Here is a 26,769-nt window from a genome sequence, read left to right as displayed (position 1 = left end):
AGCAAATGACCTCTCCAGACAACAGAACAACTTTTCTTATCTCTGTGACTGAGATCTCCCGGGTGACATGGATGCCATTAGGCCATTAGGCCCTCCAGATGTTTTGGGACTACAACTCCCATCATCCCTAGCTAACAGGAGCAGTGGTCAGGGACGATGGGAATTGTAGTCCCCAAACAGCTGGAGGGCCAAGTTTGGCCACGCCTGCATCAGGCTGTTGAATGTACATGCATATTCCAACCATTTGCCTTCCACCCACCCCTTGTGTGCAGCCATGGGCTCTGGCAACCCGCGCTACACCACTGCTTCCAACCAGCCCACAACACTGGGCTAGAACGCCTCGAGATGTGCTCAAGCCCTCACCTGTGGCTGTTGCATCACAGGGCATTGCTAACAACCGGCAAGCTTGCAGGGAAGCTTGCTCACCGCAAGCGATCTTAACAACGAGGAACCGTTGAGAAGCCGCAACGGTTCCGAGGGCAGGGTTTCCAAACAGCCGTTTGAGATGCTGCAAGATCTACGGGTGAGATTCCTGCAGCTGCGAGGCGTCCCCATTGGGGATCTGCTGTGCCGCTTTGCAAACCAATCTGACATTGATGTCTGACATCGTTCCAGAGCCTGTCCGTGCCCAAAGCTGAACTGCCTGCCCTGAGCACGGCTGGCTGACCACAGGCTAGGTGCCAACCTGCGGGAAAGATTCCTACAGCTACCACCTGCCAAGGCAAGGAAGTGGAACAAGCCAGCGTGTGTCCGGGCAGGATTCCAGAAACGTTGGTCTAACGTCTCAAAAAGACAATAGGACTATTGTGATGCCACGAGGGGCTTGGGGGGGGGGGCTGATGCACAAACGGGTGTGTGTCTGTGTGCCAAAACATTGGAAACAACGTACGACAGGACAATTGCATGGCTGCCTTGAACATCGCCCCTTGCAAACGTTCCCCAGCACCTGCACGGGTCTTGCACAAATGAGGTTGTGATCAGTAGCATGCGGTGAATTTTTTTGTAAGGGCAGAAGCGCCAGCTTGCGAGGGTGATTGGCGGGGTGGGGGCGGGGCCAACGCTGGGACATCCTGACATCACAAGCATGAGCATCGCGTCTCCCTCCCTAAGCTGGGAAGCTTCCCAGGCTTTGGGAAGAAGGCAACAGGCTTTAATACTTGAATACTCTAATTTTGAAGAGACGCGGGTGGCGCTGTGGGTTCTAGGGCTTGCCAATCAGAAGGTTGGCGGTTCAAATCCCCGCGACGGGGTAAGCTCCCGATGCTCGGTCCCTGCTCCTGCCCACCTACCAGTTCGAAAGCACGTCAAAGTGCAAGTAGATAAATAGGTACCGCTCTGGCGGGAAGGTAAATGGGATTTCCGTGCGCTGCTCTGGTTCTCCCGAAACGGTTTAGTCATGCTTCCACCTCGGAAGTCAGACAGAATCTGTTCCAGAAGTCTGGTTGACTTCCAAAACATTCGGAAACCAAAGCGCTGCTCTAGCAGCGTGGCAGCATGAGGCCCCATTAGCTAAAGTGGTGCTTCAGGTTAAGAACAGTTTCAGGTTAAGAACGGACCTCCGGAACGAATTAAGTACTTAAACCGAGGTACCACTGCAAAATGATTTTGGAGCACTGAGACTTATATTTTTTGCAGGGGGGGGGGCGGTTTGCAGGGAGACAGACCCCCCAAAGCAGGTAGGCATGGATATAAGGTTGGAAACGTGAAATTCTGACTGCAGTGAGGCCTTCTGACCATCCGAGCCTTGCGACGTGCTTACTCAGAAGTAAGTTCCGCTCGGCAAAGTGAGGTTCCCTTCCTGATTCGTCTGCTTACAGCCAAGGCTTGATATTTGTCTTATCTCTGTGGTTTTGCTGTGTGGCTACACTGCAAGTGTGCCTGGCTGGCAGAATTTGGCTCAGCAGGCCATTTGAAATAACCCTTCGTTTGGGACTAAAATAGATGTGTGCACAGCTTGAAATGCAGGCCAGGGTCTGCCCTTCCCTGTTGATAAACTTTAATGAGTCCCGCAGAGACAAAAGTTGCTGTTTCTCCAGTGGCATATAGTCATACGCTGGACAGTACGGTATAGTGGATAGAGCAGCCTCCCTCTGCCCCGGCAACCTGGTGTCCTCTAAAGGTTTTGAATCATGCTCTCAGCCACAGCCAGGATGCAGTGTTAGAAATTAGCTGGGCGCGTTTTGCTACTGGCGCAGGTCCAGATGCGGAGATTCTTGGTTACCAGGTTCGATCCCAGTTTATAAACCCCTCTGCCTTAGTCCATAGTTAATATCATTTCCACTTCCACTGTGTGTGTCTCTCCTCTTTACATACCGGACAAGTGGAATGTTGTAAGAGCAAGTTGCAGTCTGTACAGTGGTACCTCGGGTTAAGTACTTAATTCGTTCCGGAGGTCCGTTCTTAACCTGAAACTGTTCTTAACCTGAAGCACCGCTTTAGCTAATGGGGCCTCATGCTGCCACGCCGCTAGAGCACGATTTCTGTCCTCATCCTGAAGCAAAGTTCTTAACCCGAGGTACTATTTCTGGGTCTGTAACCTGAAGTGTATGTAACCTGAAGCGTATGTAACCCGAGGTTACTTCATCCAAAATCTGGCACAAAATAATGTGATAAATGGTCTCTTTCTCTGTTCTTTTTTCTCTTTTCCTTTTCTATACAAACTCATTTTCTTATAAACGAGTTTGAACTTCATTGTTTAATATGTTAAAAAACTATATATATAAAATTGGTGAGGAATTGACTGAGAGAAAGAACCAGCCAAAAAGTGACACACGGCCGGCCTTCCCTCTGTGTGTCCTGCCTCGCTTGGCTTGAAACTCTCAAGAAACTGCGAAGACAAATGTAAAAGGAATACTTGTCTTCAAAAAAGTGTGCACAGGCCCCTCCTTTGCACAAACGCTGCCTCCTCCTCCTCCTTCCACAGGAGGGCCAGTGGAGGAGGAAAGCCAAAGGAACCAGCTAAGGGAGAGAGGGAAAAGTCCCACACCTCGTAGAAAAACTGCTTGCGTTCAGTGGCATGGAAGAGAGATGGAATCAGGAGTTCAGGAGAAGAACAAGATGAACTTTAACAGGGAGAAATGTAAAGTATTGCACTTGGGCAAAAAAAATGAGAGGCACAAATACAAGATGGGGGACACCTGGCTTGAGAGCAGTACATGTGAAAAGGATCTAGGAGTCTTGGTTGACCACAAACTTGACATAAGCCAACAGTGTGACGCGGCAGCTAAAAAAGCCAGTGCAATTCTGGGCTGCATCAATAGGAGTATAGCATCTAGATCAAGGGAAGTAATAGTGCCACTGTATTCTGCTCTGGTCAGACCTCACCTGGAGTACTGTGTCCAGTTCTGGGGACCACAGTTCAAGGAGGACACTGACAAACTGGAACGTGTCCAGAGGAGGGCAACCAAAATGGTCAAAGGCCTGGAAACGATGCCTTATGAGGAACGGCTAAGGGAGCTGGGCATGTTTAGCCTGGAGAAGAGGAGGTTAAGGGGTGATATGATAGCCATGTTCAAATATATAAAAGGATGTCACATAGAGGAGGGAGAAAGGTTGTTTTCTGCTGCTCCAGAGAAGCGGACACGGAGCAATGGATCCAAACTACAAGAAAGAAGATTCCACCTAAACATTAGGAAGAACTTCCTGACAGTAAGAGCTGTTCGACAGTGGAATTTGCTGCCAAGGAGTGTGGTGGAGTCTCCGTCTTTGAAGGTCTTTAAGCAGAGGCTTGACAACCATATGTCAGGAGTGCTCTGATGGTGTTTCCTGCTTGGCAGGGGGTTGGACTCGATGGCCCTTGTGGTCTATTCCAACTCTATGATTCTATGATTCTATGATTCTAAGTCTGCAGCTGGATCCGGCCAACGGCTCATCTACTCCAGCCTCCTGTCCTATTCCTGGCCAAGCAGATGACTGCAGCAAACCTGCAAGGAGGATTCAAGCACAAAAGCAATCTCTTCTCCTCCTGAGGTTTCCAGTAGCTGGCGTTAGGAAGCACTGTTGCTTCTCGCCGATGCACCTTTTAAATAAAAGGCAGGTCACTTTTTTAATGACACGCTTTCGGAGTTCTCCAGAGGCTGGTTTGCAAATCCTCATCCAGCTCAAGGGAAGCACAGTGGTACCTCGGGTTACATACGCTTCAGGTTACGTGCGCTTCAGGTTACAGATTCCGCTAACCCAGAAATATTACCTCGGGTTAAGAACTTTGCTTCAGGATGAGAACAGAAATTGTGCAGCGGCGGCAGCAGGAGGCCCCATTAGCTAAAGTGGTGCTTCAGGTTAAGAACAGTTTCAGGTTAAGAATGGACCTCCAGAACGAATTAAGTACGTAGCCAGAGGTACCACTGTACAGTGGTACCTCCGGTTTTGAACGGGATCCGTTCCGGAGGTCCGCCCGTATCCCGAAGTTTTCGCAACTGGAGCACTGCTTCTGTGCATGCGCGTGGTGCGGTTTAGCGCTTCTGCGCATGCGCGAGCAGCGAAACACTTCTGGGTTTGCCACTTATAAACACCATCTCCAACTCCTTGAAAGATTCCATCAATAGTATCTCCGAAAATTTTTACACATCACCTGGGAAGGCAGGTGAACTAATGCCAGTGTACTGAAAGAAGCAAAGATCACCAGTGTTGAAGCAATGATTCTTCAAAATCAACTTTGTTGGACTGGTCATGTTGTGCGGATGCCTGATTATTGTCTTCCAAAGCAACTACTCTATTCAGAACTTAAAAATGGAAAGCGTAAGGCTGGTGGTCAACAACAGAGGTTCAAAAACTCTCCCAAGGCAAATCAGAAAAAATGCAGTATAAACATCGGCAACTGGGAAACACTGGCCTGCAAGCGCTCCAATTGGAGAACAGCCTTTACCAAAGGTGTCACGGGTTTTGAAGACGCTCAAACTCAGGATGCAAGGGAGAAACGTGCTAGGAGGAAGGCACGCTTGGCAAACCCTCACCGTGATCAACTCCTGCCCAGAAACCTCTGTCCCCACTGTGGAAGGACATGTGGATCCAGAATTGGCCTCCACAGCCACTTACGGACTCACTGTTAAAACCGTGTTCATGGAAGACAATCTTATTCGGCTATGAGTGATCGCCAAAGAGAGAAGACTGCCACTGTCATGCTTTCTATCATTTTAAAGTGCTATTTGACGTTTAAATTTGGTTTTCTTTCCCTTTCCTTTTCTCCTTCGCAAGCCGCTTTGATTGCAATAGCAAAAAATCGCTAACAGAAATCACCTTGTGCAACCACACTTGGAAGACTCTAAAAAGTTCAGGTGGTGTCAGCTGGAAATGGCAGAGCTGGAAAAAGTTCAGAAATGGCTATCCAAAAATGATCAAGGTGCAATTCTCCCTTTTTAAGTTGGGGGAAATGAGGGTAAGATGGGGGAACCATGACCGGGAGCGTATAAAATTATGGTGCAGAGAAAGCAGAGATTTCTTTCCCCTCGCACATAACAATGGAACTCAGGGACATACAATAATAATAAAAATGAATGTTGGATGATTCAGGCTAGACAGAAAGAAGGAGGGCACAGACCATTGTTAATCTGCAGAATGTGCTTCACGGATAGCCACCAACTTAGGTGGTTTGAAAAGAGGATGAGACGGACTGGTGGAAGTCAAAGCCTTCCCTGCGGTGGCTGGCACAGGAGGACAGAGACAGAGATATACGGAAAGAACAATCTCATTGTCTGGATAGGTCTCACTTCCTGGCTCACAGTGAGAGGCTATTTTTAAATGTTCCCAGGGATGGAAAAGAGAGCTGCTTATAGGCACCAATGAGGGTTAATTAGAAAAAGTAAAGACTTTAATGCAACTGGAACTGGTAACGTTTTGTTGTTGCGAACACAAAAATCACTAAATGTAGCAGCAGGAAGAAGAGGTCCTTCTGCAACACAGTTATTATTTACAGTGGTACCTTGGTTCTCAAATGCCTTGGTACTCAAACCACTTGGAACCCAAACGCTGCAAACCCAGAAGTAAGTGTTCCGGTTTGCAAACTTTTTTCAGAAGCTGAACGTGCTCCGTTTTGAGTGCTACACTTCCGATTTGAGTGTTACGCTGAGGTCTGTCTGTTTTTGCTATTTATTTTGCGTTTTCGTGGCTCTTTTTTGTGACTGTGTGGAACCCAGTCCAGCTACTGATTGATTGGTTGTGTGACTGCAGTACATCCTTTATTGCTTTCATTTTATGGATCAATGGTCTTGTTAGATAGTAAAATTCATGTCAAATTGCTGTTTTGGGGGTTGTTTTTAGAAGTCTGGAACGGATTAATCCGTTTTGCATTCCTTTCTATGGGAAAGTGCGCCTTGGTTTTGGAACGCTTTTGGTTTTGGAACGGACTTCCAGAACGGATTAAGTTTGAGAACCAAGGTAACACTGTGGTGCAATTTTTCTAAAATCCCTGCCAAGGCAAATGCAGCTCCAGGCTGAAGATTGGAACAGTCACAGGAAGAGGTGACTTAACAGGACCCCTGCAGTGTAGTTCACACGGAAAACTGCAGGCCAGGCTCTGATTGGTTTTCAAGAATGCTGCTGTGCTGTGCAGAAGCACTAGAGACTAGACCAGACACCCCCAAATTCAGCCCTCCAGATGTTTTGCGACTCAGGGCAGGCAGTTCAGCTTTGGGCACGGACAGGCTCTGGAACGATGTCTGTGGGCTGAAGGCATCAGTGTCAGATTGGTTTGCAAAGCGGCACAGCAGATCCCCAATGGGGACGCCTTGCAGCTGCAGGAATCTCACCCGTAGATCTTGCAGCATCTCAAACGGCCGTTTGGAAACCCTGCCCTCGGAACCGTTGCGGCTTCTCAACGGTTCCTCGTTGTTAAGATCGCTTGCAGTGAGCAAGCATCCCTGCAAGCTTGCCGGTTGTTAGCAATGCCCTGTGGTGCAACAGCCACAGGCGAGGGCTTGAGCACATCTCGAGGCGTTCTAGCCCAGTGTTGTGGGCTGGTTGGAAGCAGTGGTGTAGCGTGGGTTGCCAGAGCCCATGGCTGCACACAAGGGGTGTGTGGAAGGTAAATGGTTGGAATATGCATGTACATTCAACAGCCTAATGCAGGCGTGGCCAAACTTGGCCCTCCAGCTGTTTGGGGACTACAACTCCCATCATCGCTGACCACTGCTCCTGTTAGCTAGGGGTGATGGGAGTTGTAGTCCCAAAACATCTGGATGGCTGAGTTTGGGGGTGCCTGGATTAGACTCACCCTGAGAAGGTACAATTGTGCATTGTTGTCCATTGCCTGTATCCCATTGCAAAGTGGGCTGAGACAGAAGCCTACAATGACCCTTCAGTGCTGGGAGAGTAGAGTTTGCAGTACCCTTATAGCTTACAGTAGGCCATGGCTACTTAGGTAAAGGTAAAGGGCGCCCTGACCATTAGGTCCAATTGTGGCCGACTCTGGGGTTGAGGCACTCATCTTGCTTTATTGGTCGAGGGAGCGGACGTACAGCTTTCGGGTCATGTGGCCAGCATGACTAAGCCGCTTCTGGCGAACCAGAGCAGCGCACGGAAACACCGTTTACCTTCCCGCTGGAGTGGTACCTATTTATCTACTTGCACTTTGACGTACTTTCGAACCACTGGAGTGGTACCTATTTATCTACTTGCACTTTGACGTACTTTCGAACTGCTAGGTTGGCAGGAGCAGGGACCGAGCAATGGGAGCTCACCCCATCGCGGGGATTTGAACCGCCAGCCTTCTGATTGGCAAGTCCTAGGCTCTGTGGTTTAACCCACAGCGCCACCCGCGTCCTTCCATGGCTACTTAAGTTATCCCCAAAAAATCCTTCTCCCAGATCAAGCCTTTAGTTGCACGGAGTATCCTCCTGTGGAAATGGCTGTATTTTTTAAAAATGTCCGCCCCGCCCCCCAACAAACAGACAATACTACAAGACGTGAGCTATGGGATATTTGGCTTTAATGCTTACTTTTCTTTTCTTTTCAGCCACAGGTAAATCAAGGAAACACTGCAACAAAACCATCACTCCCTCTTAACAGCAAACTCAGGTATGAGAGCCGACGGAAAAGGAGGCCGTCTAAAAATACAAGGGGAGTTTTCAGCAAGCTGAGGGCAGGGGAGGGTTGAATACTAAGATTTTGAGGACAACAACTGAAGTGGGATCGTAGAGTTGGAAGAGACATCCTACCAGGCGTGTGGCCCATGAGGGGATCGAATCTGCAACCGTTGGAGGCTTCAGAATAGGTAAAGGTAAAGGAACCTTGGATGATTAAGTCCAGTCAAAGGTAACAATGGGGTTGTGGTGCTCATCTCGCTTTCAGGCTGAGGGAGCCGGCGTTTGTCCACAGACAGCTTTCCGGGTCATGTGGCCAGCAGGACTAAACCGCTTCTGGTGCAACAGGACACAGTGACGGAAGCCAGAGCTCACGGAAATGCTGTTTACCTTCCCGCTGCAGTGGTACCTATTTATCTACTTGCACTGGTGTGCTTTTGAACTGCTAGGTTGGCAGGAGCAGGGACGGGGCAACGGGAGCTCACTCCGTTGTGGGGATTCAAACCGCTGACCTTCTGATCAGCAAGCTCAAGAGGCTCAGTGGTTTAGACCACAGCGCCACCCTTTACCTTTTGCTTCAGAATAGCAGTTGCTGGCTGCATGTAAATATTAGTTGTGTCCCCACCCTGCAAAGAGATGGTGTAACACAGCAGCCAAGAGCATGGGCTGCAACTTGTATGGAGCCTCGAGCTGATGAACACTGTAGACCATTTATGGCGGCTACATTCTGCCTCCACAGCTAGAGCAATACTTCAGTTGATGGAAACCACAAGAGGGGAGAGTGGCTCATGTTCAGGACCTGCCTGCTGGTTTTGCACTGGCATCTGGGTGGTCACTGCAAGAACAGAACGCTGGACTGGGTGGGACACTGGCCTGATCCAGCAAGCTCTCCTAAAAACAAAAGACTGGGGGATGATCTGATGGAGAAGAGCACAGCTGGCTGGTACCTCAAAGATGAGCACTCCTGTTAGGAGGCAAGGATGCACTGCAAAATTTTGTTGCAAGTCCCCACTTGCAATAATTACCGGCCAGGCTTGGACATCACCCTCTATTGACCAAAAGTGCATCTTAGGACACATCCATCCCTCCTCTGTAGCTGCGCATTTGCAAAGGAAGTTCAGCAGGGTGGAGCAGCTGGTCTTTCAAGGACGTTCATCCATCATCGTTGATCATCTCATTGCCCCCCAGAGAATTTTCCAAGGAACATGGCTTGGAATCCTGTACTATGAACAATCCCACAGTGAGCCAACACTACGACATTCACAAGCTAACCAATGCCAGTGTGTTGGAAGAAGCAAATATCACCCATGTCGAAGCAATGATTTTTCGACATCAGTTTCGTTCAGTTCAATATTGTGCGGATGCCTGATTATCGGCTTCCAAAGCAACTACAGTGGTACCTCTGGTTACATACTTAATTCGTTCCGGAGGTCTGTTCTTAACCTGAAACTGTGCTTAACCTGAAGCACCACTTTAGCTAATGGGGCCGCCTGCTGCCGCCGCCGCGCGATTTCTGTTCTCATCCTTAACCCGAGGTACTATTTCTGGGTTAGTGGAGTCTGTAACCTGAAGCGTATGTAACCCCAGGTACCACTGTACTCTATTCCAAAATGGAAAGCGTAATGCTGGTGGTCAACAAAAGAGGTTCAAAGACTCTCTCAAGGCAAATCTTTAAAAATGTAGTATAAACACCGACAACCGGGAAACACTGGCCTGCAAGCGCTCCAGTTGGAGAACAGCCTTTACCAAAGGTGTCATGGGCTTTGAAGACCCTCAAACTAAGGACGAAATGGAGAAACACACTAAGAGGAAGGCACGCTTGGCAAATCCACACAGTGATCAGCTCCCGCCCGGAATCCTATGTCCCCACTGTGGAAGGAGGTGTGGATCCAGAATTGGCCTCCATAGTCACTTATGGACTCATTGTTAAGTTCGTGTTCATGGAAGACAATCTTACGAGGGATCACCAAAGAAGAAGACAACATTCATGAATGGGGAACCTGCCTCTCCCCAAGTTGTCTGGAAGGAGAAGGGTCAACAGAGCTCTACTAGACCAAGGGAGACAGACTCCAACTTGGCTGATACATATCCTCAGAAGGGATGTTCACCAAGGGCACCGCCTACTAAGAGATGCTCAGAGGGTAGTGAGATGAGAGGTCTCTTCCGGGGTGGCCCCAATGTGGGATGTTCTTCCCAGGAAAGCCTCCCTGGCAAACATTACAGCCTCAGGGATGACAGACAAATACATGCTTCTCTCCAAATGCCTGGGAAAATAAGTAACAGTCTGTTTTGGGGTGATTTATTGTTTGGATGGGTGCGGGGGTTATTTTAGGCTGCTGCTTGTTTTCATTCATTTCATCAGTTTCGAACCCCGCTTGATTGTAAAGAAAACTCGAAGCAGTTTGCAGGTATAAACACCAAACAATAAAATTGTCAGTAAGCCTTTAGGAAAGTTAAAACAAGAATAAACAACAAACAGATTAAAACTCGCACCAACTTTCTAAATATCTGGGTTGACTTGTCTTAAGCAAAAATGCTTTTAGCGGGCAGGCTTTACCTGCTAATAGTAACACGAACCTGGCCCTCGTTGCCGTTTCAGTATAATTGCTTTAATGCATTTTTGATTTATATATTTTATTCTGCCTGTTCTTGTTCCTGTTAGTCTTTCCTGGACTCCTTCAGACCATGCAGAAGCGATGCATAGATTGGATGGAAAGGAGCCCTAAATGTGTGGCGGTTTTGCACCTCTATGCAGAATTTGTCTTGCTTCTTCTATTAAGGCTAACGCAGACCAAAGCTGTGTACACCTTTATATATCTTTAACCCATATTTCCCCCCCTCAAAGAATTCTTTAAGGGCTGCTGGGACCTCTTAACCCTGAGAGGACTAATTGACATTGCCCAGAACTCTTCCTAGGGAAAGAATGTGCATTAAAGGTATGCACAGCTTGTTTTTGGTTTCTGAATCAGCAGAACAAGGCTTCCGACTGTTTATTTTTTTAAAACACCCCCCCCCCCCAACGCACAATGGTTCAGAGTCGATTCATCTGTCTCAGACTTCCTTTTGACTAAGGCATGACTAATAAACCTTTCCTCATTTTCTTCCCTGGTTGCAAAGTTCACCGGAGGTTTTCTTTAAATATGACAATTATTATTATTATTTTTCTTGCAGAGACATGAATTCTCTCCATGCTGGGAATCTGGGCCTTGACTCGCCTACATGCATAGGATCACAGAACTGTAGAGTTGCTGGGTACCACTGAGGGAAGAAGAAGAAGAAGAAGAGTTTGGATTTGATATCCCGCCTTTCACTCCCTTTAAGGAGTCTCAAAGCGGCTAACAATCTCCTTTCCCTTCCTCCCCCACAACAAACACTCTGTGAGGCGAGTGCGGCTGAGAGACTTCAGAGAAGTGTGACTGGCCCAAGGTCACCCAGCAGCTGCATGTGGAGGAGCGGAGACGCGAACCCAGTTCCCCAGATTACGAGTCTACCGCTCTTAACCACTACACCACACTGGCAGATCTAGTCACAGGGGGCACCCATATTAGGGTGCGGGCGCAACTTTTTCAGGTGGACTTCTTCCCCTGTCTACCGCCGCAGAAACCGGAGCGGCATCCTCGTCCCTCGCTGCTAGCTGCCCACCCAGACACTTGACCAGCTCCCATCATCTGCTACCTCAAAGTGTCTCGAAGCGACTTGCAATGCAAAACAAGAAATAGCAACAAATATCACCGTGCGCAGGAACAAGGATAAAACCAGAACCTAAAAAGTGCGTAAATAGTCACAAAAAGACATATCCAACTCACGCCACCGAAAGCGTGAGAGGCTATACTCTTATCCAACAACCCTCCAAGTTGAGGGCAAGTAACTCCTGGGTAAATAAAAACGGCTTTGCCTGGTGCCTGAACATAGGTAATGGCTCTGCCAGGTGGGCCTCCTTGGGGAGGATATTTCACAAACAGGGAGCCACCACTGAGAAGGCCCAGCTGGTCCAACCTAACAGAGCCACCCACCTTGAAGGCCATGCCATGCTATTTTCTCACTTGACACACATGCCTGTAAATCTTCCTTTGCCTGTTTTTATGTTCTTATGTTCTTTGTATACTGTGTTACCGTATTTTTCGCTCCATAAGGCGCACCTAGTTTTTAGAGGGGGAAATCAAGGGGGAAAAACAACCACTGGCTGTCTTGGCTTCCTCTTTAGCCGCGCGCAACCTCTCCAGCCGGGAGAGGCTGTGCGTGGGTATGGCAATACCCCCACCTCCCGCAAAAGGCCACAGGAGCCGCGCACCCTTTAAGGAGCGCGCGGCTCCTGCGGGCTTTTCTATGAGGAGGGAGAAGGGACTGACTGGCCGCGTGGAGCTTGTGTGTGGCTCTTGGGGGCTTTTCCCGCCTGCCTCCCCCCTGCATTCACTCCATAAGACGCACACACATTTCCCCTTACTTTTAGGAGGGAAAAGGTGTGTCTTACGGAGCAAAAAATACGGTAGTTTTATTATGTTAGCCGCCTTTAGCCTGGCGGTCCGGCTGGGACGGGTGGGGTACAAATAAAATATTATTATCATTATTACAGTGGTACCTCTGGTTGCGAATGGGATCTGTTCTGGAGGCCCGTTCGCAGCATGAACAGAGCGCAACTCGTAGCGGCGTATCTGCAAACGCGCGGGTTGCAATTCGCCGCTTCTGTGCATGCGCGTGACGTCATTTTGCGCTTCTGCGCATGCGGCGAAACCCGGAAGTAACCCTTTCCGGTACTTCTGGGTTGCCCCGGGAACGTAACCTGAAAAAACGTAACATGAAGCGGACGTAACATGAGGCATGACTGTACAGTCATACCTCAGGCTGAAGTAGCTTTGGGATCAGTATTTTCAGGTTGCACGCTGTGGCGACTCAGAAGTAACGGAGCGCATTACTTCCGGGTTTCACCACTTGCCCATGCACAGACGGTCGAAGTCACGCGCATGCGCAGAAGCGGCGAATTGTGACCTGCGCATGTGCAGACGCACGGATGCGGGTTGTGTTCGCTTCAGGATGCGAACGGGGCTCCAGAACAGATCCCGTTCGCATCCAGAGGTACCACTGTATTATTATTATTGTTTTTTATTCCTCATTCCCCAATGACAATTTTAGATTGTAGATTCCTAGAGAGCAGGGACCCACCTCTCCTAGTCTGTGCACAATACAGCAAGGCACCACAGGCCGTGAATCGGACAATCGTAGACTTGTAAGGGACCTTCAGGGATCATCTAGTCCAACCCCCCTGCGATGCAGGAATCTCAGCTGAAGCATCCATGACAGATGGCCACCCAACTCTGCTTGGAAACCTCCAAGGAATGTGCCGTGTAAAAAACCCGAAACAATGATCTCTTCTTACATCAAAGACAGGATATTCTAAAACTCCGAGCGATTCCTGCTTTCTTCTTCGGCGCAGACACTTAAGCATTGCACCCAAAGCCAGCCAAGATCTCTATTTTTACGTCCTGGAATTTCAGTCCAGACAGGGCAATTGACATGTCTGGGCTTATCTCCCAAGAGCAAACTTTTTAACCTCTCTCAAGCTTTTGTGTTCAGAGAAGGGGGTTCCCCCTCCCTCAATTCAGGAATCCCTTTAATCCTGTCACAACTTCCTAGGGAAGTTTTTACAGCAAAGGTCCCAGAAAGAGCCTCCTACTCACTTTCACGACTCTTTTCCCGATAATTTGGCCTGTTTGGGGGATGGGGTGGGGGGAGGAAGGAGAAGGGGGAGAGAGGAGGGTGAACTGCAAGGTGGAGGGTTGCTGTGGGTGGGTGGGTGGTCATGAAAACAGAGAAGGGGGCAATGTTTGAAAGCAAAGACTGGGCACTGGAGGCAGGCACCAGAACGCCAGCCGCCGATCGTATTACTTGCAGCCACCGTGGCAATTGCTAGCACACTTTCAGGAAGAGGAGAAACTCAGATCAGAAAGTGGAGAGAGAGAGAGCAAAAGGAAAGGAGCAGTTCAAGATTCTAGAAATACAGCGGTACCTTGATTCTCAGACTTAATCCGTTCCAAAACCAAAGTGTTCCAAAACCAAGGCGCGCTTTCCCATAGAAAGCAATGCAAAACCATTTGATCCGTTCCAGACTTTTAAAAACAACCCCTAAAACAGCAATTTGACATGAATTTTACGATCTAACGAGACCATTGATCCGTAAAATGAAAGTGATAAACGATGTACTGCAGTCACACAATCAATCAGTAGCTGGACTGGGTTCCACACAGTCACAAAAACAACAACAAAAAGAGCTGCAAACACAAAAGCGCAAAATAAATAGCAAAAACAGACAGACCTCAGAGTAACACTCAAATTGGAAGTGTGGAACTCAAATTGGAAGCGTAACACTCAAAACGGAGTAAGTTCGGATTCCGAAAAAAGTTCGCAAACCGGGACACTTACTTCCAGGTTTGCAGTGTTTGGGTTCCAAGTTGCTTGAGTACCAAGGCGTTTGAGAACCAGGGTACCACTGTCTAGCCAATTTCATTTGCCATGGGAAGGCAGGTTTCCTCACCCAGCTAAATTCCCTTTCAGACTTGACAGGAGGTGAAACCTCCCCCCTAATGGAGAACAGCCTTTACCGAAGCTGTCATGGGCTTTGAAGACACAGGACACAAGGTAGAAACGCGCTAAGAGGAAGGCAGGCTTGGCAAATCCACACCGTGATCAACTCCCACCTGGAAACCAATGTCCCCACTGTGGAAGGACGTGTGGATCCAGAATTGGCCTCCACAGCCACTTACGGACTCACTGCTAAAACCCTGTTATGGAAGACGATCTTACTCAGCTACAAGGGATCGTCAGAGAAGAAAGACGTTGGTTCACATGGGCACCACTGGATTTCTCCACAGATGCAGCTCAGTGAGGCAACAGAAGGGTCCGAGCAACTCAGAGGCAGTGCACCTGCTTGGAGTGCCGAAAGTCCCATTTTCGAAACCCAGCGTCTTAAGGTAGGGCTGGGAAGGGCAGCTGTCTGAAGCTCAGGAGACCCACTTATGTCTGACTCAGTCGAAGGCGGATTCTTATGAGCTTATGGTTCTGGAGTACCTGCTTAGCATGCAGAAGGCAGCAGGTTCAATCCCTGGCACTTCCAGGTAGGGATGGGAACTGCCCCGTCTGAAACACTGGAGGGAGCTCCTTCCAGACCCGCTTCCAGATGGTTTGCAGAATGAAAGAATCCTAGAGTCGGAAGGGATCTCGAGGGTCATCCAGCCCAACCCCTTGCAATGCAGGAATAATAATAATAATAATAATAATAATAATAATAATAATAATAATTTATTATTTATACCCCGCCCATCTGGCTGGGCATCACCAGCCACTCTGGGCGGCTTCCAAAAAAATATTAGAATACTGTAATACATCCAACATTAAAAGCTTCCCTAAACAGGGCTGCCTTCAGATGTCTTCTAAAAGTCTGGTGGTTGTTGTTCTCTTTGACATCTGGCGGGAGAGCATTCCACAGGGAGGGTGCCACCACCGAGAAGGCCCTCTGCTTGGTTCCCTGCAACTTGGCTTCTCGCAGTGAGGGAACCGTCAGAAGGCCCTCGGAGCTGGACTTCCGTGTCCGGGTAGAATGATATGCAGTTGTCCTGCATGGGAATCAAACCTGCAAGGTTGCCATTATCAGCACCACGCTCTCACAAACTGAGCACTCCAGGCTGTCAGTCCAAAACATCTGAAGGGAACCAGGCTAATGAAAGATGGACAACGAAACTCAATTCTGCTAATCCTGGAGTGGGGGAGCGGATTGTACGGCTGGAATAAGGAGGGGCAAATTTTCAAATGCTCGCTCAAATCATTATTCCCCCACTTATTTGTGTTTTTTTAAAAGGAAACAGAAACATGTGGGAGTTAATGTTCCAGGTGAGCCTGCACCTTGCACAGAAACCTGCAAGCGGGGAGCATCCAAAAACCTGAACTCTGACCTCCAGCGGTACAGTCCATTCCCCATTTCAGAACCACACCACCTTATTCTACTACCCACATGTCTCGATCCCGCGCAGCAACATAGTGCGTTTCGAAGTTCTGTTCCTGGTCCGTTCACATGTGCAAGCCATCGCTGGGTGCGTGTAGAGTAGACCAACAGGCCAGTGTGTGTCCATGCAAACACACATTTCCCCCTTTGTTTTAACGACCCGTTCCCCACCTTGCAATGTTTGACTTGCACGCTTTAAATGTCTTAAGTATGTAACTGCCCAAACACCTAAGGAACCAGCCCTAAGGAATCCAGTGAATTCATTCCACACACTAACACGTGTTGGCTGCATCCAAGGCTAATAAACACACCAGCAAGGCAATTTAATAATAATAATAATAATAATAATAATAATAATAATAATAATAATAATTAATAACAAAACAACAACAACAACAATAATAATAATAATAATAACAGCAGCTTCTTCGCAGTGAAATGTTTTACACTCCTCACTCAGCTGGCAAGAAAGCAGTTCCATTTGAAAGCATCTTTCCTTAAGCCAGAACTTTGCAAAAGTCCTGGGAAATAATGAATGCCTTTGATTTCAGGAAGGGAAAACAGACATACCCAAACAAACACACACACCTCTGTTGAACAGACCGGCTTCAAGGGCGTCCCTCGGTTTTGATCAGCTCACTCCATCGCAGTTTCTCTGGAAACCGACCCTTTAAGTTTCAAAGCACGTGTACGTGTGTGTGTGTGTGTGTGTGTGTGTGTGTACGCTTGTTCCACCCCCGGGGACAGAAATGGGTGCTTTAAAAACCCACCCCAAGTAAGAAACCTCTCTCTCCAACGGATGGATGGATAGAAAACAGACCAGGTATCCAACATGGTAGTTTAGCATCGAGTAAAATAAAAAAAATGAATGAATGAATGGGGGAAAGATGCAGGACATCAGCACGTCTGAACGCGCCCATGATGGAGGAGATGTGGCGAGCCTGCCTTCCCGTCAGGGGAAACGAGCTCCGGGGGAAACGCGGCGCAACTTTCATAAAGCTCACCTTTGTCTGCCTTTCTCCAGCGCTTGCAACCTGGAAAGAGTCCCTCCCCGCGCCTGCTCTCCGCAAACGATGCGAATCCAATTCGCATTCACGCCCGCCCTTTCCCAAGTTCGGGTCGCCGGCAGAGCAAGCCAGCGCCGACCCCCACCCCTTCCCTCAAAAAAAAAAAAAAAAGACTTCCAAAAGAGGGTTGCCAAAATCGGAAAGTTTTGCAAGAAGAGCCCAGGCGGCCGCTCACCTTCCTGTTTTATAATTTTTGGCTTCGGAGACTTGCAATGGAGGAGAGGTTTCTCTGCTTCCGTCTCCTCCTCGGCAGCCAAGCTCCTCGCCAAGCGGAGCGGACCGGGGCTGGGAAGACGCAATTTCCAAAAGAAAAATACAACCAAACCGGCAATGGAGCAAAGAAGGAGGAGGGAAAAAAATCGAGGCTTGCAATGGAATCCACAAGGAAAGCAGCTTTCCGAAGTAGCCGAAGCAGCTGCCGCCTCCACGGCCAGCGCTTTGCAAAATCGCGGCTGCTCGGCTTGTCTCTTTTTGTGGAAGTCCCCAGCAGGCGAACTGGATCTCTTTTCTCCGCGCACACACACAAAACACACCCCTCTCGGATCAGCCTTTCACCTCTGCTCGATGCAACCCCTCCTCCTCCTCCTCTTCTTCCCCCTTCAATGCACTAATCCCTCCTTCTTTCCCCGCATCTCCTCCTCTCCAGCGGCCAGGCGGGCGGGCGCGCGCCCTGTGCGAGCATGTGCCGGCTGCCTCTCCAAAGGCACCAGCTGAACGGCGGCGTCGGCGGCTGCAACTCCTCTTTCCCTGCCTTCCTCGGGCGGGGAGCGTCTCCAAAGTGCACAGCTCCGCCCCGCGCGCCCAACCAAGGCGGCCGCCAGCGGCCCGGGCTTGGAGAGGTTGCGCACTTGGGCTGCTGCTGCGCGCGCGGAGAGAGGCGCGCAGGGATCGTCTCTCTGAGTTGGGCGGGTAGCTGTTGTTGTTGTTGTTGTTGTTGTTTAGTCGTTTAGTCGTGTCCGACACTTCGTGACCCCATGGACCAGAGCACGCCAGGCACTCCTGTCTGCCACTGCCTCCCGCAGTTGGGTCAAACTCATGCTGGTAGCTTCGAGAACACTGTCCAACCATCCCGTCCTCTGTCGTCCCCTTCTCCTTGTGCCCTCCGTCTTTCCCGACATCAGGGTCTTTTCCAGGGAGTCTTCTCTTCTCATGAGGTGGCCAAAGTCTTGGAGCCTCAGCTTCAGGATCTGTCCTTCCAGTGAGCACTCAGGGCTGATTTCCTTCAGAATGGATCGGTTTGATCTTCTTGCAGTCCATGGGACTCTCAAGAGTCTCCTCCAGCACCATAATCCAAAAGCATCCATTCTTTGGCGATCAGCCTTCTTTATGGTCCAGCTCTAGGTGCGTCTTGTGGTCTGGTGCGTCTTATAGAGCGAAAAATACGGTAATTAACGGATGTTCTGCTCCCCCCCCCCAGCAGAAGCCTGTCACCCATCTCCCCCCCCCCCCAAAAAAAAGCTTTTGGGGGAGATTTCCCCAAAACAGTTCATCAACTTGTTGGGCCCCCTCCTAACAAAAATCCTGGCTATGCCCGTGAAATGAGGGTGCAACTTTGCAAGGAGAGAGAAGTGTGTGTGTGTGTGTGTGTGTGTGTGTGTGTACTGCAGGCAAGGATAAGGGGGGGGGGTGTAGTCTTTCAAAAGCAGAGGTACAGTGGTACCTCAGGTTAAGAACTTACTTCGTTCCGGAGGTCCGTTCTTAACCTGAAACTGTTCTTAACCTGAAGCACCACTTTAGCTAATGGGGCCTCCTGCTGCCGCTGTGCGATTTCTGTTTTCATCCTGAAGCAAAGTTTTTAACCCGAGGTACTATTTCTGGGTTAGTGGAGTCTGTAACCTGAAGGGTCTGTAACCCCAGGTACCACTGTACAGGGGGTGGCTGGATCTCGCTGGCTCCCACTCCTTTTCCCCCCACGCAACTCCGGAGGGGGTGGGTTTGTATATTAGGGACATGAGGAGGAGGTGGCGAGCTGGGGGGGGGGGAGGTAGAAAGTTTTAGCAGATGGATGCAGAGAAGGGAACATCTGTGGGAGGGGGGAGGGGAGGTTTTGGGCTCTTTTCCAGCCCCCCCCCCCCAGTAACAGCTTGGTGGAGGACAGAGAGAGGTCCTGGGAGATGGGTTGGGATGAGGCGGAACAATTATTCCAGCTTTCTTTCATTTTGGTGATAAATTTGGTGCTGCTTGCTAAGGACCTACCGTAGGTTGAGTCAGCCACAAAGTGGGTGGTACTGTGGTGTAAACCACTGGGCTTGCTGATCAGAAGGTTGGCAGTTTGAATCCACCCATTGTGGCTGTCCAGTGGTCCTTTACCTTTTCTTTTTATCCTGGAAGTGGTGGATTTATACTAAATATTCCTAAACCGGCTAACCTCCACCAGAGCATAACTAATTCAATGGAGTTTTCAGCCTAGATCTGTACAGTGGTACCTGGGGTTACATACGCTTCAGGTTACAGACGCTTCAGGTTGCAGACTCCGCTAACCCAGAAATATTACCTCCAGCTAAGAACTTTGCTTCAGGATGAGAACAGAAATCGTGCTCCAGCAGCAGAAGTGGGAGGCCCCATTAGCTAAAGTGGTGCTTTAAGTTAAGAACCGTTTCAGGTTAAGAACGGACCTCCGGAACGAATTAAGTACTTAACCCGAGGTACCACTGTACAGGGTAGCAAAAGATCAGGCTTCCACTACACAGATATGGATAGATTAGACTCTGACCATGTGCAAAGTGCATCCTGTTGGTGCCCAGTAACAGCTGGGGTTAGGGGCTGCAGAACAGGTACCGGGAAAGAATTTCTTGGGTTAGCTCATGCGAACCAGCCCAGCCAGGTGAGATAAGTGCTGAGCCACTGAGAAGCAATAGGGAGCCAGGAATTGGCCATTCAGGAATTGGCCAAAAGCTATCTTTCCCCCTGCTGCAAAGAGTGGAGAAGACGTCACACAGGAAAGATGTGTCCCTTTTAAAACAGCGAGGATTGGAGAAGGAGAGGGGACATTTAGCCAAAGTTCTTGGGAAGGAGAAAGGAGGGGACTGTCAGGAGTGCGTGCAGGAGCCAGGCCCTGTGACCAGTAGGGCTTCGCAGGACTGGGGACTTCCTAAGTTTGTTCTGGAGAGGCAAGGCGTGGCCGCACAGGTGAGGCCGCTTAGTACCTCGTTTCACCTGGTGGCAAGAGCCAGGAAGGGATATTAGGTCAGCATTTCCCTTCGGCTCTTTGCCACAGCAACACGTTTCCTGCCTTGCTGTGTTTGGCTCCTTGACTCCTTGCTCTTCGGACCCCTGACTTTGTGACTCCTTGCTTCCTGACCCTCAGACCCTTGGCTTCTTGACTCCCGGCTCTCTAACCCTCAGACTCTTGGCTTCCCAACTCCTGGCTTTTGGACTCCCGTTTCCTTGCGGCAAGAGTATTGTTAGCCCCGAAATGGAAACAAGAAGAAATTCCAACGAAAGAAGAATGGCAGACGAAATTAATGGACTATGCAGAATTGGACAAAATGACAGGAAGGATTCGAAACCTGCGGGACCAGAGATTTACAGAAGATTGGAAGAAGTATATGAATTATTTGAAGAGCAACTGTAATCAACAAATTACGCTAGTAGGACTACAAGAAGTTTTGTAAGGAGAAATATACGAAGTGTTACAAAGAACAAAAAGATAGAGATATTGGTTATGAGTTTGAAATGCAATAGGGAAGATAATAAATGCATACTGAGAGATTAGATTGCGAAATTTTCAGACAGGATTGATGGAAGTCAAAAAATTGAATAAGATGTAAAAGTATGTTTAATTACTGTTGAAAATGATATGTTAAAAAAACTAATAAAAATTATATATATATATATATATATAAAAGGGCCAGCATTTCCCTTCGGCTCTTTGCCACAGCAACACGCTTCCTGACTTGCTGCGTTTGGCAGCTTGCTTCCTGATCCTCGGACCTCGACTTCATGACTCCTTGCTTCCTGACCCTTGGACCCCTGGCTTCTGGACTCTCGTTCCTGCTCCCACCTCGCCATCTTGCCCCCGGTCCCGACGTCCTCAGCCAGGACTTTGATCGCTCGTAGACTGGACCGTGACAGGGCCAGAACAGATAGGCTTTTTCAGGGCAGAACCATTTGCCAGGCTGGGACAGAGACATGGAAATGGAAATGGTGTGCAGGATGTCTTGGACTGCAGTGCTGTGGAGATCAAGGTGTAATGCTGCAAGCTCTCTTCCTCCACCGAGACCCATGTGTAAAATAAGCAGTCTCCAACATGCGTGAATTCCCAACGGAGACAACGATCCTGGGTTCGAGTCCTACCACCCAGAGCAGGAGAAAACAAGCTTGCTCCATCCTCCATGAAACTGCCCTTGAGATATTTGAAGATGGCTATCTCCTCTTCTTCCAGGCTAAACATATCCAGCTCCTTCAACCGTTCCTCATCGGGCTTGGTTTCCAGACCTGTGATCATCTTGGTCGTCCTCCTCTGCACACCTTCCATATCCTATTGTCAGTGTGTTTGTAATATTGGCAGGGACCAAAGTGTTCTATGAATAGGTAGCATGCAAGGGACGTGGGTGGTGCTGTGGGTTAAACCACAGAGCCTAGGACTTGCTGATCAGAAGGTCGGCGGTTCAAATCCCTGCAATAGGGTGAGCTCCCGTTGCTCGGTCCCTGCTCCTGCCAACCTAGCAGTTTGAAAGCATGCCAGTGCAAGTAGATAAATAGGTACCGCTCCGGCGGGAAGATAAACGGCATTTCCGTGCACTGCTCTGGTTCGCCATGCTGGCCACATGACCTGGAAGCTGTATGCCGGCTCCCTCGGCCAATAAAGCGAGATGAGCGCCGCAACCCCAGAGTTGGCCATGACTGGACCTCATGGTCAGGGGTCCCTTTACCTTTTAAGGGGCACACCAGCAAGAGTATCGAAGCCTGAGGCAGCCGCCATCTGGAGTCGTACTAACAGTTGCACCAGATTTACTAAAGTTTGTTTGTTTCAGTCTCCCCGGGCATCCCTGTAATAAAGTTTGCAGCAGCAAATATTAACACTGCTGTTGCCATTGTTACAAACACATCTGCTCTGCACCCTCGCTTAAGCTGGTGCGGGTTAGCTGATGCATCAGGAAAGGTCATTATAGAAAATTACATTAGTCAGCCCAGACTATCGCAGATGAACCCACCCTGGTGACTTCACTGAGACATTTTGTAATCTGAGGCACACCCGACGATGTAAGCTTACATTCCTCCTCCTTGCTGCCTTGGACTGACATGAATTATAACAACAAAACACATTCAGCCATGGCAAAATTGACCTGAATGGTGAAGCCTGAAGGCATTTGCATCCTGGTTCCTCATGAGGGCTAGCTGCTTTTGGGTATCTCAAAAAACAAGGAGCAACTTCTGAGATTTCCCCGAGGTTCATAGGAAGCTCACCATCAACAATTGGAGTTTCTGGTAGATTAAGAACAATAACAAAAACATACTGGGTTTGGTTTCATTTTCAGCTGAACTGTTGACAATCCAGAGTCTGTGGTCACCATCACATTATCCGTTTAAACACAGTGCTTCCTGCAAAAAATCTTGGGATCTGTAGTTTAATGAGAGCGCTAGGAACTGTAGCCCCGTAATAATAACAAATAATAATAATAATAATAATAATAATAATAATAATAATAATAAATTTATTATTTATACCCCGCCCATCTGGCTGAGTTTCCCCAGCCACTCTGGGCGGCTCCCAATCGAGTGTTAAAAACAATACAGCATTAAATATTAAAAACTTCCCTAAACAGGGCTGCCTTCAGATGTCTTTTAAAGATAGGATAGCTGCTTATTTCCTTGGCATCTGATGGGAGGGTGTTCCACAGGGCGGGCGCCACTACTGAGAAGGCCCTGTTCCCAAGATGCAGTTTAAACATCTGGGGTGCCTGTGACTTGTGAGATAGAAGGTTGGCATCTTTCAGCCTGGGTTATTATGGACTGTCAAGCTGTTTGCCGTGTCTCCGGGGCAAAATGAGTAGGGTGGCAAGAGGCTTCTTCTGTATTAGGTGTAAGCATGTGAATCTTGTCGCTTTATTCAAGACAAATGGGATGTTTCCAGATGGGGCTGCAAAAATACTGTTCCGATATCCTACACAGTATGTTGCTGACAAGTTGCTTTACTGGGTTTTCCACTGAAAGAGTAAACCCTGATTAAATGGAGGGAAATGCAGGCGAGCACTTATGAGGTGGAGAAAAGGTTGTTCAATCCTTGCAGACCTTCATTAGTGTAAATAGCAATTTCAGTTTCAAAGACTGAAGAAGAAAGGAAATAGTGGCACTATTTATTATTAACCTATAAACAAACCTGTACATAATTGTACAGGTGGCGCTGTGGGTTAAAGCCTCAGCACCTAGGACTTGCCGAAGGTCGGCGGTTCGAATCCCTGCGGCGGGGTGCGCTCCTGTCGTTCGGTCCCAGCGCCTGCCAACCTAGCAGTTCGAAAGCACCTTCGGGTGCAAGTAGATAAATAGGGACCGCTTACTAGCGGGAAGGTAAACGGTGTTCCGTGTGCTGCGCTGGCTCGCCAGAGCAGCGATATCACGCTGGCCACGTGACCCGGAAGTGTCTGCGGACAGCACTGGCTCCCGGCCTATAGAGTGAGATGAGCGCACAACCCTAGAGTCTGGCAAGACTGGCCCATACGGGCAGGGGTACCTTTACCTTTACCTTTAAACCAGTTTTGTTTCATTTGTGTTTTTTTTAAAGGAAGATGTCACGGTCCGCTCTACGGGTGATCGAAGTCCTGGCTGAGGACATCGGGACTGGGGGCAAGATGGCGGGGTGGGAGCAGGAACAAGAGTCCAGAAGCCAGGGGTCCGAGGGTCAAGAAGCAGGGAGTCACGAAGTCAAGTGTCCAAGTGTCAAGAAGCAAGGAGTCAAGAAGCTGAGGTCTGAGGATCAGGAAACGTGTTGCTGTGGCAAAGCGCCAAAGGGAAATGCCGACCTTATATCCCTTCCCGGCGCTTGCCACCAGGTGAGGCGAGTTACCAAGTGGCCTCACCTGTGTGGCCACGCCTTGCCTCTTCAGAACAAACCTAGGAAGGCCCCAGTCCTGCAAAGCCCTACTACTCACAGGGACTGGCTCCTGCACACACTCCTGACAGAAGACATCTTGTTGTTGTTGTTTAGTCGTGTCCGACTCTTCGTGACCCCCTGGACCAGAGCACACCAGGCACTCCTGTCTTCCACTGCCTCCCACAGTTTGGTCAAACTCATGCTGGTACCTTCGAGAACACTGTCCCACCACCTCGTCCTCTGTCGCCCCTTCTCCTTGTGCCCTCCATCTTTCCCAACATCAGGGTCTTTTCCAGGGAGTCTTCTCTTCTCATGAGGTGGCCAAAATATTGGAGCCTCAGCTTCAGGATCTGGCCTTCCAGTGAGCACTCAGGGCTGATTTCCTTAGGAATGGAGAGGTTTGATCTTCTTGCAGTCCATGGGACTCTCAAGAGTCTCCTCCAGCACCAGAATTCAAAAGCATCCATTCTTCTGCAATCAGCCTTCTTTATGGTCCAGCTCTCACTTCCATACATCACTACTGGGAAAACCAGAGCTTGAACTATACCGACCTTTGTTGGCAAGACATCTTAAATGTACATAATTGTACAACTCTATTCTGCCTTGGTCAGACCACACCTGGAGTCCTGTGTCCAGTTCTGGATAGCACAATTTAAGAAGGATGTTGGCAAGCTGGAACGTGTGCAGAGGAGGGTGACCAGGATAATCAAGGGTCTGGAAACCAAGCCTTTTGAGGAACAGTTGAAGGAGCTGGGCATGTTTAGCCTGGAAAAGAAGAGACTGAGAGGAGATAGCCATCTTCAAATATCTCAAGGGCTGCCACATGGAAGATGGAACAAGCTTCTTTTTTCTTGACTCAGAGGCTAGGACGCGAAGCAATGGCTTCAAGTTACAAGAAAGGAAATTCTGACTCAACATCAGGAAGAACTTTCTGACGGCAAGAGCTGTATGACAGTGGAACAGAGTGGCACAAGAAATGTTGGGCTCTTTTCTTGGAGATTTTCAAACAGATAATGGATGGCCATCTGTCATGAATGATTCTGCTGTGACTCCTGCATTTCAGCAGATTGGACTAGATGTCCCTTGTGGTCCCTTCTGAAAACGGAATTCAGCAAACCCATTTCCCTGCCTGTAGGAGGCTTGCTGGGAAACCCATATAAGAACCTAAAAGGTTACCTATCAGTCAGAAGAAGGAAACAGAGATCAACCACGGTCAAGTCGGAGCAAAGCGGCTATTAAGCCTGATTTTTATTACTGCTGTTGCAACAGGGTCCCCACTCACCCCACATAGGAGGAAAGAGGAACCCAGAACAATGGTATGCCAGCCCTTATATAGACTTTTGAAATTGCCCACCCTGTAGCTCAAGAAGACCACCCCCAAAAACATCATACATACATCACAGAAGGAGGCGGTCTACACTACCGCTGTGCGGATGCTACTTGCCCAGAGATGGAAGGAGGACAATTTACCTACAATAGAAGAACAGCTGATAAAGATATTGGACTACGCCGAACTGGTGAATATTACCGGGAAAATCAGAGATCAAGAGGACAATAAATTTAATAAAGAACGGGAAAATTTTATAAGTTACTTGAAATAACATTGGAAACAATTGGAAACATGAGCAGCATTTTAAAAACACTTGCAATGAAGTGAGAATTGTGATAAAAATTGAGATTTAAGAAAATATGAGAAGATGCAGTTTGGAAAGAATATTTGGGGAAACCAGGGAGGGGTGGAGGGAAGTCCAGGGATTCTGGGAATCCTACTTGTAAAATGATTAAGATTTGTGCCTGATGATAAATGTTAAAAGTGAAAATGAATAATAGTAATAAAAAACTTCTAGAAGGTCCCTGCCTTCCGCTCTTTGTAAGGCTCCTCCTCTCCTGGATGTTTCCCAAGCAGTCTCAAACAGTGCCTGCACACCTCTGACCTCTGTTTTGCTCTTCTCATTACTCTGCAAGTTCTTGGAGATGAGAGCACGGGGGAGATTGTCACAGCAGGAGAGGGAGACTCCCTGGATTCTTCAGAAGTCCCTTGACGCCCCTCTGCTTCAGTGCCAGAGTCTGAACTGCTTCCTGTCACAGGCTCTTCCTGCTCACTAAACCCTGTTTCCCCTGCTGCATCCAGCCCCTCCTTCCAATCTTCTCCCTCTGACCTCTCCTCAGTGTCCCACCACCAATCCCCCAACTCTGAGCCTTCCTCCTCTGGGGTTTCCCTTGGGGTTTCCCCAGCTGCTTCCTCCCACCTTTCCTCTGCGTCCAGCCAGCCCATGACACATGCCAGCCATTTCACAGTTGCGACTACCGACCGCCAAATCCTTTCATCTTCAATAGAGGGAGAAAGAGTGCCGCTTAGATTACATCCAAGCAAAAGGTCTGGACAGGATCTTGGATAGAGTGGACTGCAAGGATAAGAAGGGAAAACATCTAGTAAAAGCGAACGAATGGGCTTTTATGCATGCAGAAGGAAGGAAAGGAATTTATTTTAGAAATGATAAGTACTGGTTTATTGTGGATTGATAATTTGCAGAGTAACTCACTTGCAGATACCGCAAATGTTAAAATATTGTACGTGCCGGAATTGGCAAGTGGATTGCTGATGGCTAAGGATAAATAAAAACAACAAAGAACCATTGTGCTATAAGGTTAACTGTAACG

General features: G+C 48.7%; 1 protein-coding gene across 3 annotated transcripts in view; it reads right to left on the bottom strand.

The window, feature by feature from the left end:
* TSKU (tsukushi, small leucine rich proteoglycan) overlaps nt 1-17,390 on the bottom strand; it is a 35,831-nt gene extending 18,441 nt beyond the window's left edge. Inside the window, exon 1 of one of the 3 annotated variants that reach the window (XM_077926918.1) lies at nt 17,251-17,390. The gene's annotated coding sequence lies outside the window, so the exon portion shown is untranslated. Of the gene's footprint in view, nt 1-16,596; nt 16,984-17,012; nt 17,167-17,250 lie in introns of those variants that run through there. The other 2 variants (XM_077926919.1, XM_028725893.2) reach the window with 2 other exon arrangements.
* Nucleotides 17,391-26,769: the final 9,379 nt, after the last annotated feature.

The sequence above is a fragment of the Podarcis muralis genome, chromosome 4, assembly GCF_964188315.1.
Source record: "Podarcis muralis chromosome 4, rPodMur119.hap1.1, whole genome shotgun sequence".
Classification (NCBI taxonomy): Eukaryota; Metazoa; Chordata; class Lepidosauria; order Squamata; family Lacertidae; genus Podarcis; species Podarcis muralis.
This window is presented reverse-complemented; position numbering and strand designations above follow the sequence as displayed.